Below are 10031 nucleotides of genomic sequence, written 5' to 3' on the forward strand. Positions count from 1 at the left end.
AAAAAATCTTGCTTGAATGTTTTCTGAGGGTCTGTCATACCTGCTGAAAGCTCCTGACTGTGTGGTAGCCTTTGCTGGTGAAAGGCTCAGGCTCTCGTTCATGACCTAGGGAGCAGTTTCATGCCTGTGCAAGTGGTTTGATGCGCAGCAAGTCCAACAGCTTCCAAGGGTTAGCGCTGTGCGCTGGGTGAGTGGGCGCTGGGATGCCTGGGATCTTCCAAAGGGAGGGGTGGTACCCCGCTTACCAGCCTGTGCAGGGCGAAACAGCTGACCAGGAGCGTTTATTGCAAATTGTTAATTCTGTGTGACTGTGTTACAAAGCGTTTTCCGAGCTGTGTTTTAAATTTACAGGTGGTTCTCGTTTCGGAATGTGCTGTTGGGTAGATGATCAAATAGTGGGAGGAAAACTTCTGTATAGGACATGTCTGTGTGCTAAGTAGCTTTTAATTGTGATATATAGTTTATCATGTAATAGTGGATGACTGAAATTCTTTAAATATGCAAATAAATGATGCATCAGCCTACAAATGGTAGAGAAAAGTTTTATGCTAAAGATATTTTGATTGTTAGGTTGATGCGATTTGGTTGTTAGGTTGATACCGTAACATGGGTGTTCACGAGCACTTATAAATCATAACTAAACTCTGAGCTTTCATTCATACCACTTTAGAGAAGTGAGTATTGGTTTAACAGACCAGACAATTTTTAAATAATACTTGCTTTAAAAAGCATGAAGATACTGAGAAAATTATTATTTTTAATGCACAAATATTTAAATTTTCCCTACGTATCAAGTATAGCAGAATAAAATGGCAGTATTTTCTTTCTGCTGCTGCATAGAAGATCTTACGTCTTGAACTGCTGGATACAAAAATGTATGGGAGAAATGTGTATCCTGACAAGGGAGGAAAAAAAATGTCCCTAGTGGGATTACTTGCGGTTTTTAATTCTCTTTATTGTTCTGCCTTTAACTGCTTGTATTTCTTTAATATTCTTCCAGTGTTGATTTGCAGGCTTTGATATTGAAGTGACTGTAGAGGGCTCATCATTTGAAATGGTGCCACGTCCCAACCAGGTCTTGGCTTTAATGGGGGCAAAAAAACCCCAACCAGCCACCCAAAAACCTCGTGGAGCTAAAATATGCAGTATGCGAGCGAGTTACGGAGATGCACAAGAAAATGGTAGGCTCAGCAATTATCTGGTGAGGAGGAGCCTCAGCAGAAGGAGGGGTAGGAGTAATACCTCTCCCACTTTTATTAGTTCTTGCAAGGGAAGAGGAGTAACAAACTCGTACCCCTGTTCCTGCTTTCATGCAAATAGGCTCTTTTCCCAGCAGGTAACTGACTGAAACAGTGATAACAGGTGAATGCTCCACAGTGCAATGTAAACCTTGTTAAATGTTGTTTGATAGGAAGGAGAAGAAATGCTCATTTCAAGGACAGAAAATAGTTTTCTGTGTTTTTTCAAGAACACAGACCACTGACTGCTGGTCTGACAAGGGAAAGGTAAAGGTTACCGGTTGTCGGCGTTGGTATGTTTTGATAGCGTTAACCTTGTTTGGGGGAGTTCTAGCAACTCTTCAACTTCAGCCTAATTCGAGAGCAGTTGTGTTCTTTTACAAAAATCAAATTGACTGTCATTTAAGCAAGTGAAAGGCAGATACTTAAACCTGATAATGAAGTTGCAGTCTTCCTTATGTTAACAACATAAACGTTTCCAGCATAGCATGAAAGGAGCAATCTTAAGAAGTAAGTGAAGCATTTTGCCTGACAAATTTGAACCTGCAGCTCTGCAACAGAATGTGCTAAGAGTGAGGGAGGAACTAAAAGGTTGATCTTAATACAAGGTGCTTGTTTATGAGCAACAGTATTGTAATGGCTGTTGGCATACATAGGAAGTAAAATTCAGTCCTGCTTAATGGTATTGATTCTTCTGTGGAAATTATTTTTGCAAATTATTTTGTCTGCATTACAGAAATTAATTTTCTGCACTTTCTTTGGTTAGTGCTTTTTTACTTTTTGGGGCCAAAAAAGAAAAGAAAAATGTGAAAAAACCTGTGGGATGAAATAATTCCAAATTTTTATATAAATAGAAATAATGCAAGATGCTTTTGTGTGCTCTTTGCAACTGGTATCCATCAATTTAGGTGATTTTGGTTTGGTGGTTTGTTGTTTTTGTATTGTTTAAGATCTCATACTGTAGTTACCTAATGACATTTTGTGAAAACTTTAAAAGTTTTTCTTTATTCAGGTATGTTTTAGGTGTTTAAGTATGTTGAAGTTGGTAGTAAGCATATTTTTGATCAAAATACATTTTTATACAGTTAACGTACAAAGACTTTACTTACGGTGGCAATTCAACGAGATTTTGCCAGTGACTACCAGGTTACATCCATGTATGCTTCTATAGTTTTGATGGAGGTCTGACTTGCTCTAATCGGACCTATACGCCTATACAGAGGTGAAATAGCTGTTGTACAACTGTCGTCAAATATAAAGACTCTGGCCTGAGCTCAGCGGAAGAGGAGGAGATTAAAAATTGCTTTATGTATCAGTACTTAGTGTATTCTGTCTTTCCTCTATTGCTTAAAACTGAATAAATACATTTCTTTGCTCGATCTGACGTGTGTTGTTTTCATTTTTCTTCCCCTATAGATGCCATAAAACTTCAGAAGGTGGAATGTAAGTTATTAGAAAGCTTGCACTTTTGACAATCAGCTCAGTATCAGTCAGAGCCCTGTGACTTCCATTACGTGGATTAATCTGGCTTAAGTGCTGTCTTAGATCCTTTGTTTGGCATCTTCTGTGTACTTGTTCTAGATTTTCAGAAGCCTCTATATGTAACAGCAAAGAGGGATATGCATGAATTTAGGTTGCTGAAGTCTAATAGCTTTTGCAGGTGCCCTTTCATTCTCTTTTCAAGACTATTGAAATAAATTTGTTTCCTGCGCGTTCGCTTCTGCGTGCTTGACATCCACATTTCAAACAGCCCACTTTTGAGGTATGAATGGGTTAAGAGTTGGGAAAAATGTCTAAAGTAAATTAAAAAGGGAAAAAAAAAAAAGCCTCAAGTGCACATGACAACTTGAACGTGATTTAGAGTTCCTACTTATCTTTCCCAGCCGTGTCTTTGATGCATTTGTAGTCTCCTGTTGGCTGTCCCCTCTTCTCTTTGCCTTGACTTCCCAATTTTTTCCTTGTTATTGGAGAAAACAGCATTTCTAGTGTCTGTCTCTCAGTCTTCTCAGGACCCTATAAAACAGCTAGGTCAAATTAAATTTGTCTTCTGTCCCAGAGTCCAGGCAGTATGGACTTCCAGATTATTTGCAATCAGCCTGAAAATATTTTGGCAGACCTTTTGGGATTTTTTGAATAAGATTTTTGTAGGTTTGCTAGGTCCAATAAAGAGGGTCTTTTCCCTTATCAGTGTTTTTATGTGAGGTGTTATTTTTTTGTGGCTAGTACATTTGTGTGGGTTTACATATGTGTATATATAAAAGCATCATCCACTGAAAAATCAAGTTGTATTTTTAAATATTCATAGAAAAATAAAGCATTCATGATGTAACACCTTTTTTTTTTTTTTCAGTGAACACTTGTATTGATGTGATGAGTATTTTGCTTGTGTATTTAACAAAAACTTCTGTGCTCTTATGCCTGTACATATGTAAGTTGTGCTTGGTTAAGCAAGTAGAATCTCTGTGTTTGACTTAAAGTAAATACAATTGCTGATGTGTGTTTTGTACAGATAATAAGTATGTTTCAAAAGCAAACTTACTTTGATGTATCAAGAGGAACCACTGGAAAAACAAGACAGTGGCAAAGTGTTGGTTTGATGGAGTAACTTTTAAAACGCTTAAAAGTAATAACCAAGATTCACTTGTTCTCAAAGCCTTTTCTAACCACTTTCTACCCTATGATAATTTTTTTTTTTCCAAATGCTTTTTTCCTTTCCTCCTTGAAATAATTTTAGGGAATCTGTATTAAGCTCATTCTATCAAAGAAATCTGCTTTCCTAACAATTTGAAGGTTTTGCACTAGTGTGACTATGTTACAGCGATCCGACTGGTCATACACATTTAATTCTGAAGAAATGGCATTACTGTCAGCCCTTGCACGAGGTCTATGGAAGTTGAGCCTGCTTTGCTCCCGTACCAGACTTCTTTGGCCATAATAAAGCATCTTTGGATCTATCTTTTAGAGGTTTTAATGCCACATTAGGGTACTCCGTAGCACCTCTGCCTCTTCATGAGAGCTTTAATCAGTCAGAATCGTGAGTTTGACTGCACGATGGCAATTCTCAAAGGAGAAAAAGCTCAGCTCCTCTGTTTACTTTCTCTGTTGAGCTTTCCAGGACTGATGGGATTCTAGAAGTTTTTGTGCTTCAGGTAAGCAGAAGTGATGTAAAACTCTCGGGGAGCAAACCGATTAAAGCAAGTTGTCGTCTTTTTATTTTTTTTTCCCCCTTTGGGTCATTGATGGGGTTTGGCGAGTGTAGCACAGGGGACCTTGGTACCGTTTGTGTGCCCAAAGTGCAGAAATACCAGCCTGTTGTGAGGGGCAGTGTTACCTGCTGTCCTCATCAGAACTGGTGGAAGCCTGTCCAAGCTTATGTGAGTGACAGTCTCTGTACATCTAGTTTTAATGCCTTGCTAAACAATGTCAAAAGCTTTGGCTCCATAAAGGCGACAGCTTTATATAGCAGAAGTCTTACTTTAATAAACTACAAGAAATCATAAATGTCTGTATATTTATAGACAATTTTATTAAAGGTCATATTTTTCCCTTTGACAGTAAGCTCTTTGTCAGCGGGTGCTTTAAAGGAATAGTTCTCTTGCATTACAACTTGATCTTGCACCCCCCCCCTTCCCCAACATATCTGCATCAGGAAATTTTGAGAAGAAATAAACTCAGTTTTGTCACTTAGGAGTTCTGCTCACAAATTCATCAGATAAAAGCCTTGCTAATTTCTGGCTTCGTTTTGGCACTGACTTTAATTTCTATTGACTCCACCGAGGCCAGAATTGCCCTGCTTGTTTCTCAGAGCTGGTCATGTGTTTCATCTGACTGAGAGGGAGCGGCTTTGGAAAAGGATTAGTTAGTTGACACAGGTTTCTCTTTCATAGCAGTAAAAAAAAAACCAACCCTTTCTGACCGTTTAAGATCATCTTCAAGGAAGAATTCTTTTTTGGTTGCTGCTATGGAATTTGCAGCCACAAAGGATGAAGTTGATGAAGTCTTGTTTACTGTGTTTTCGTGTCTGCTGCTTCATTAATTGTCATTTGATTGTACTCCAAGCCTTGTGTTTTGCGGTCTAAGTGCAAAGCTTGGGTGCTTTATTTATTTATGGGGTTTCTTTGCAGGGGGAGGTGACAGTTTGAGTGCTGGTGTGATGATCAGATGTCTGACCAAGAAAGAACAGGGGACCTTTCCTTATGAAATCTCGCAAATAGCAATGTCCCGAGTTTGATTAAGGATGTCAAAAGTACTTTAAATCACTGTGATGAGCAAGTGAAGTTAACTCTGCTACTTTTCTCTTGCCCTTCTTTTTTTCTCTGGGAACTGAGTATCATTCAGTTAAAGACTAAATGTTTTGGTATGAGGTGAGCTGTTTATGAGGGTGATTTTTCTGTGGGCACTGAGACCACCTTCAAGGCCAGGAATATTCAGTATATCCACACTACCTAAAGTACTCAAATTCCTCGTACCCAGAGCAGTTGAAGAAACTCGAAAGTGCATGTTCTGTAGCCTGTATGAACCCATGTTGTAAACTGGTGAGCATTATAACTTAATGTATCCAGAAGAGGGGAGACAGTCTTTTCTTGACTACTGTCATTCGACTGTGAGATAGCTTTCCTCCTGTAATTCATAAATAAATTATTCTTACTGATGTCAATCAGTTGTGGGTGGTTTGGGTTTTTTTGGTGTGTTTTTTTTCTACTTGCATTGGCCATGATAGGAACAGAGGCTCAGCAGGATCATTTGTCTTGTAAAAGCTGGTGGTGGTTTGAGACACGAGCTCCTCCTGACACTACCCAGCAATTGGTGGCCATCCTGTAAGTGGTAGAAGCTAAACAGCACGACATAGATAGGAAAAGCTTGCACAAACTGGTCTTCCAGCAGAGCAGTGGGGATGGCCACAGGTGCTTGCATGCTCCAGCTAGGCAGCAGCAGAATCCTTGGAGGGAAAGGGGTTGAGGGAAAGAGGCCGGGGTTCTGTAGCTGGGGTTGGGAGGGAGGAGGTGTTTGGGGCTGAGTCTCAGTGGACAGGGAGGAGGGCTGGGAAGGTGAGGTGCAGAATGAGGGACAGCCTTTGCAGGTGTGGCAACCGCTGAGGCCTTACGCGATGCTGAATGGGATGCCTGAAGAGTGCGTGTGAGGTGAGGAGAGGAGGAAGAAAGGTCCAAGCATGTATCTGATTCCCAGAGGTATCTGTTTACAGGGCTGCAAATCAGCAGTTGAATCTGTGAGAGAGGAGAGATTTCTGGCGTCATTCCCTCTTCAGTGTGTGAGCTGACTGTCCTGAATGTGCTGGGTACTTTGAGTCCCACTGTAAAGACCTTTCCATTTGCTGCATGGGGAGTTAAAGCCTTATGGGGTTTGTTTCTTCTTCTTCTTGTTTCGGAGCCAGAGATCTAACTCGAAGGCATTGAAGTGCACAGTTTGGTATTACTTCAGTCTGAAGTCTAAATCTGGCCCTTCATCTTTTATATTGTCAGTGTGTGGAGGATTCAGAAAGAAACAGTGATGCTGCTTTTAGCATTTGTGACTCTCTTGTGTGTGTGGTGGGGTCATGGGACTTGCTGCAGAGTGTATGAGAATGGCATTGCTGTGCCATCAGAAACATAACATCTGTTACCATATTTTAGAAGTTCTCACACTTGGTGAACCACTTCATTTTTTATTTTAAGATCTCCACTAAAGATATCCATGACTGTGCACAAATATAGTTGCATTAAATAATGGAAATTAGCTATGGGAAAAGATGCTTCTAGGTCATCTAGATTATTGCTTCTGAAATGCTCACTTGAGCCTCCCTTCAGAACATAGGATGAAATAGTACTGCTATCACTCAGCTTTAGGAAATGCACACAAGCACATCTGTTTAGGACAGGATGTACAAGTCGAATGAGGTGGGTTGACAGTTAAAATCCAACTGGCCAACATGTGGCTGTGGCTAACAGCAAGATGTGTAGTGTTCCCTTTCCTTGAGAACTAGATTTTTTTTTTTTTGGCTCCAGATCCTCATAAATAGCCTGTTTTTGCTGGTCTGTGGCTCACAGCCCCGTTCTCCAGCTCCTGGTAGTAGGTAACACCAAAATACATTTGTTACTTCTGCCTGTACCCCATTCCAGGCTTCGTGGATTCAGGAAGCATCCTGCCAGTTCCCAATACTTTTATCCCAATTTAGCTCTTCTACTGCAGGCTTCTGCCACGTGCATTTGTGGTCTCTTTCTGCTACAGTCCTTCGCATTGCAATGTGAACTGCTGTGGGGAATACCCACTCTTCACAGAGAGAGGAGCATCCTACACCAGGCTGAAGTAATGCATCTCCTTAACATTTTGTCCTGAAAAAGAGGAGCGCGTACCTGAGCTGGTGTGCGGTAGCTGTCCTTGCATGCAGCTGTACACTGTAGCATCCCTCAGTGTGTATATATCCCTCAGTCTCTGATGTAGGGAAGAGAGAAGTGAGGGTGGAATAGCTACTTGGGATTGCTTTGCTCTCGCCAACACGCAGTGATACGCACGTGTACTATGGAGTAGCTGATGCACAGTATTTGCTGCTCTACAACAACTTGTCTGTGTGGCTGTGTGCAGTCCTTAGTACAGACAAGCCAAACAAACTGCTTTGTGCAGTCCTCCTCTTTATACTCGGGTCCCATGTGTCGCCTTGCCCTCAGGCCCGTTTGAGAAACGCTGAGCCAGAGCATGGTGTCTTGGCGGTGCAGCTACCAGGACTCTTGTCCAGTCTTTGTTTAAATGTCAAGAGCTGCAGCCTCTGATCCTTCCTCTGGGGATATTGACCAGCAGTTCTGACTGTCAGGATGTTTCCTTAATGCTAAGCCTAAAAGGCTTTTTTCTTAAATTTATCCCATTACATCTGATCTCTTACAGACCCATGCCTTTGTTTCAGTAATGTTAATATCCTACCGGTATATGAAGAATATAAACAACTTTGTGTGCACCTTAGGTTAGGTGTTTAAGTTAAATCCCGCGTGTGTGTCGGTCTCGGTAGCTTTTCACTGTAAGGGCAGTTGTTTCAGCCCTTGACTTGCTTTTTTGCATGTATATGTTAATTATATTGTGTAACAAGTAATTTCAAGCAACGAATAAGAAGATTTGAGTATTTTGCAGAATGGCTGGCACTACACGCGTGCTAAATAACTGCTGCGTTGGGTCACCATCCGAGTGCTTAGGGGCCCAGGACTTCAGAGCGTTTCATAAAACAGCTTGATGTTACTTGTTAATTGCCTTATGAAACCTATCCTTCTAGACATCCTGCTGCATTGTTTGTCTAAAAATGGGGTAAGCCGCTGTGGGAAATTGTTTCCCAGCAAATTTTAATTGGTTGCTGGGAATTACTAAGTCACTGGTTATTATTAAGAATAGGCTTGTTGCTGCATAAAGGTGTAATGAAATATTTTTGTGACAGTGGAAGGAAGTGAAGGTGCTAGAGAGTTGCAGGCTTTGCTGTATGCTTTCCGCATCTCTGACCTACCTTAAGGAGAGATGGACTATCTTTAGATTTTTACAATGAGATTATGAATTTATACTGAATTACTTTTTTGGCTAAGACAATGTAGAAGAGAGGTAAAAATTGAGAAGCTGCTGAATACTCACTGTAGTTAGCACTGTTAGAAGCTTGTGAAGAAGAAGCATCAGATTACAAGCAAAAATCCAACCCTGTTTGTTATGAATACTTAGTAAGGATTTTAGAAGACTTTTCTTAAAGATTAGTGACTTTTTCTTTTCTACTTCTAGTCTCCATAGGATAAGTATTGCCTTATCTTTTCATTATCTTTTCAGTTAAATACGATAGATACTGTTTTGGTATTTGGATACTTGTTCCTATTATAATTTTTCCAGAATTGTAGGGGGAGGAAGAGTACCATTACCTTCCTGCTTCATACTATAATTTATTTATAATCTCAAAAACTACAGGCTTTATTTCCTATATTGTCTTTGTAGTACTAAAATCTTGATCTGCCTTTTGTAAGAGATCTGTGTAGTGTTACTTGTAGTCCACGGGGAGCTGGCTACATGCGTTAGATATCTGAAACAGTCTGTAAAAAACTGGAAATAATAAAATGATTTTCTAATACCTTTCCCACATAAGCAGTTGTTATATCCATGGGATTATTTATTGTGAAGGAGACGTGAAGCATCACAAGACCAGCTTTCTAATTCAGTCTTGAAAGCCATTTGTGAGGTGGGAATCGCACAGTAGATGATGCAAGTTATCAGACAACGCATGTTATCAGAAACAAGCTAAGGAAATGTGGATTAGGTGAAATGCTCACAGGAATGTCTGCAGCTGCTTAGAAAACTGAGAGGATAGTTACTAATTAGTTTCGAACAAGACAGGTGAATTTGGTGAGATTTAAGTGGTCTATTCTAGGTCCAGTATTAATTAATATTTGCCATTAATGATGTGGGTGAAGGAATGAGGACTTTGCTCATTAAATAGAATCATAGAATAGTTTGGGTTGGAAGGGACCTCTAAAGGTCATCTAGCCCAACCCCCCTGCTGTGGGCAGGGACATCTTCAACTAGATCAGGTTGCTCAGAGCCCCGTCCAACCTGACCTGGAATGTTTCCAGGAATGAGGCATCCACCACCTCTCTGGGCAACCTGTACCAGTGTTTCACCACCCTCACCGTAAAAAATTTCTTCCTTCCTTCCTAGTCTATATCTACCCTCCTTTAATTTAAAGCCATTCCCCCTTGTCCTGTGGCAACAGGCCCTGCTAAAAAGTTTGCCGCCATCTTTTTTATAAGCCCCCTTTAAGTACTGAAAGGCTGCAATAAGGTC

The sequence above is a fragment of the Aptenodytes forsteri genome, unplaced genomic scaffold, assembly GCF_000699145.1.
Source record: "Aptenodytes forsteri isolate BGI_AS27 unplaced genomic scaffold, ASM69914v1 Scaffold212, whole genome shotgun sequence".
Classification (NCBI taxonomy): Eukaryota; Metazoa; Chordata; class Aves; order Sphenisciformes; family Spheniscidae; genus Aptenodytes; species Aptenodytes forsteri.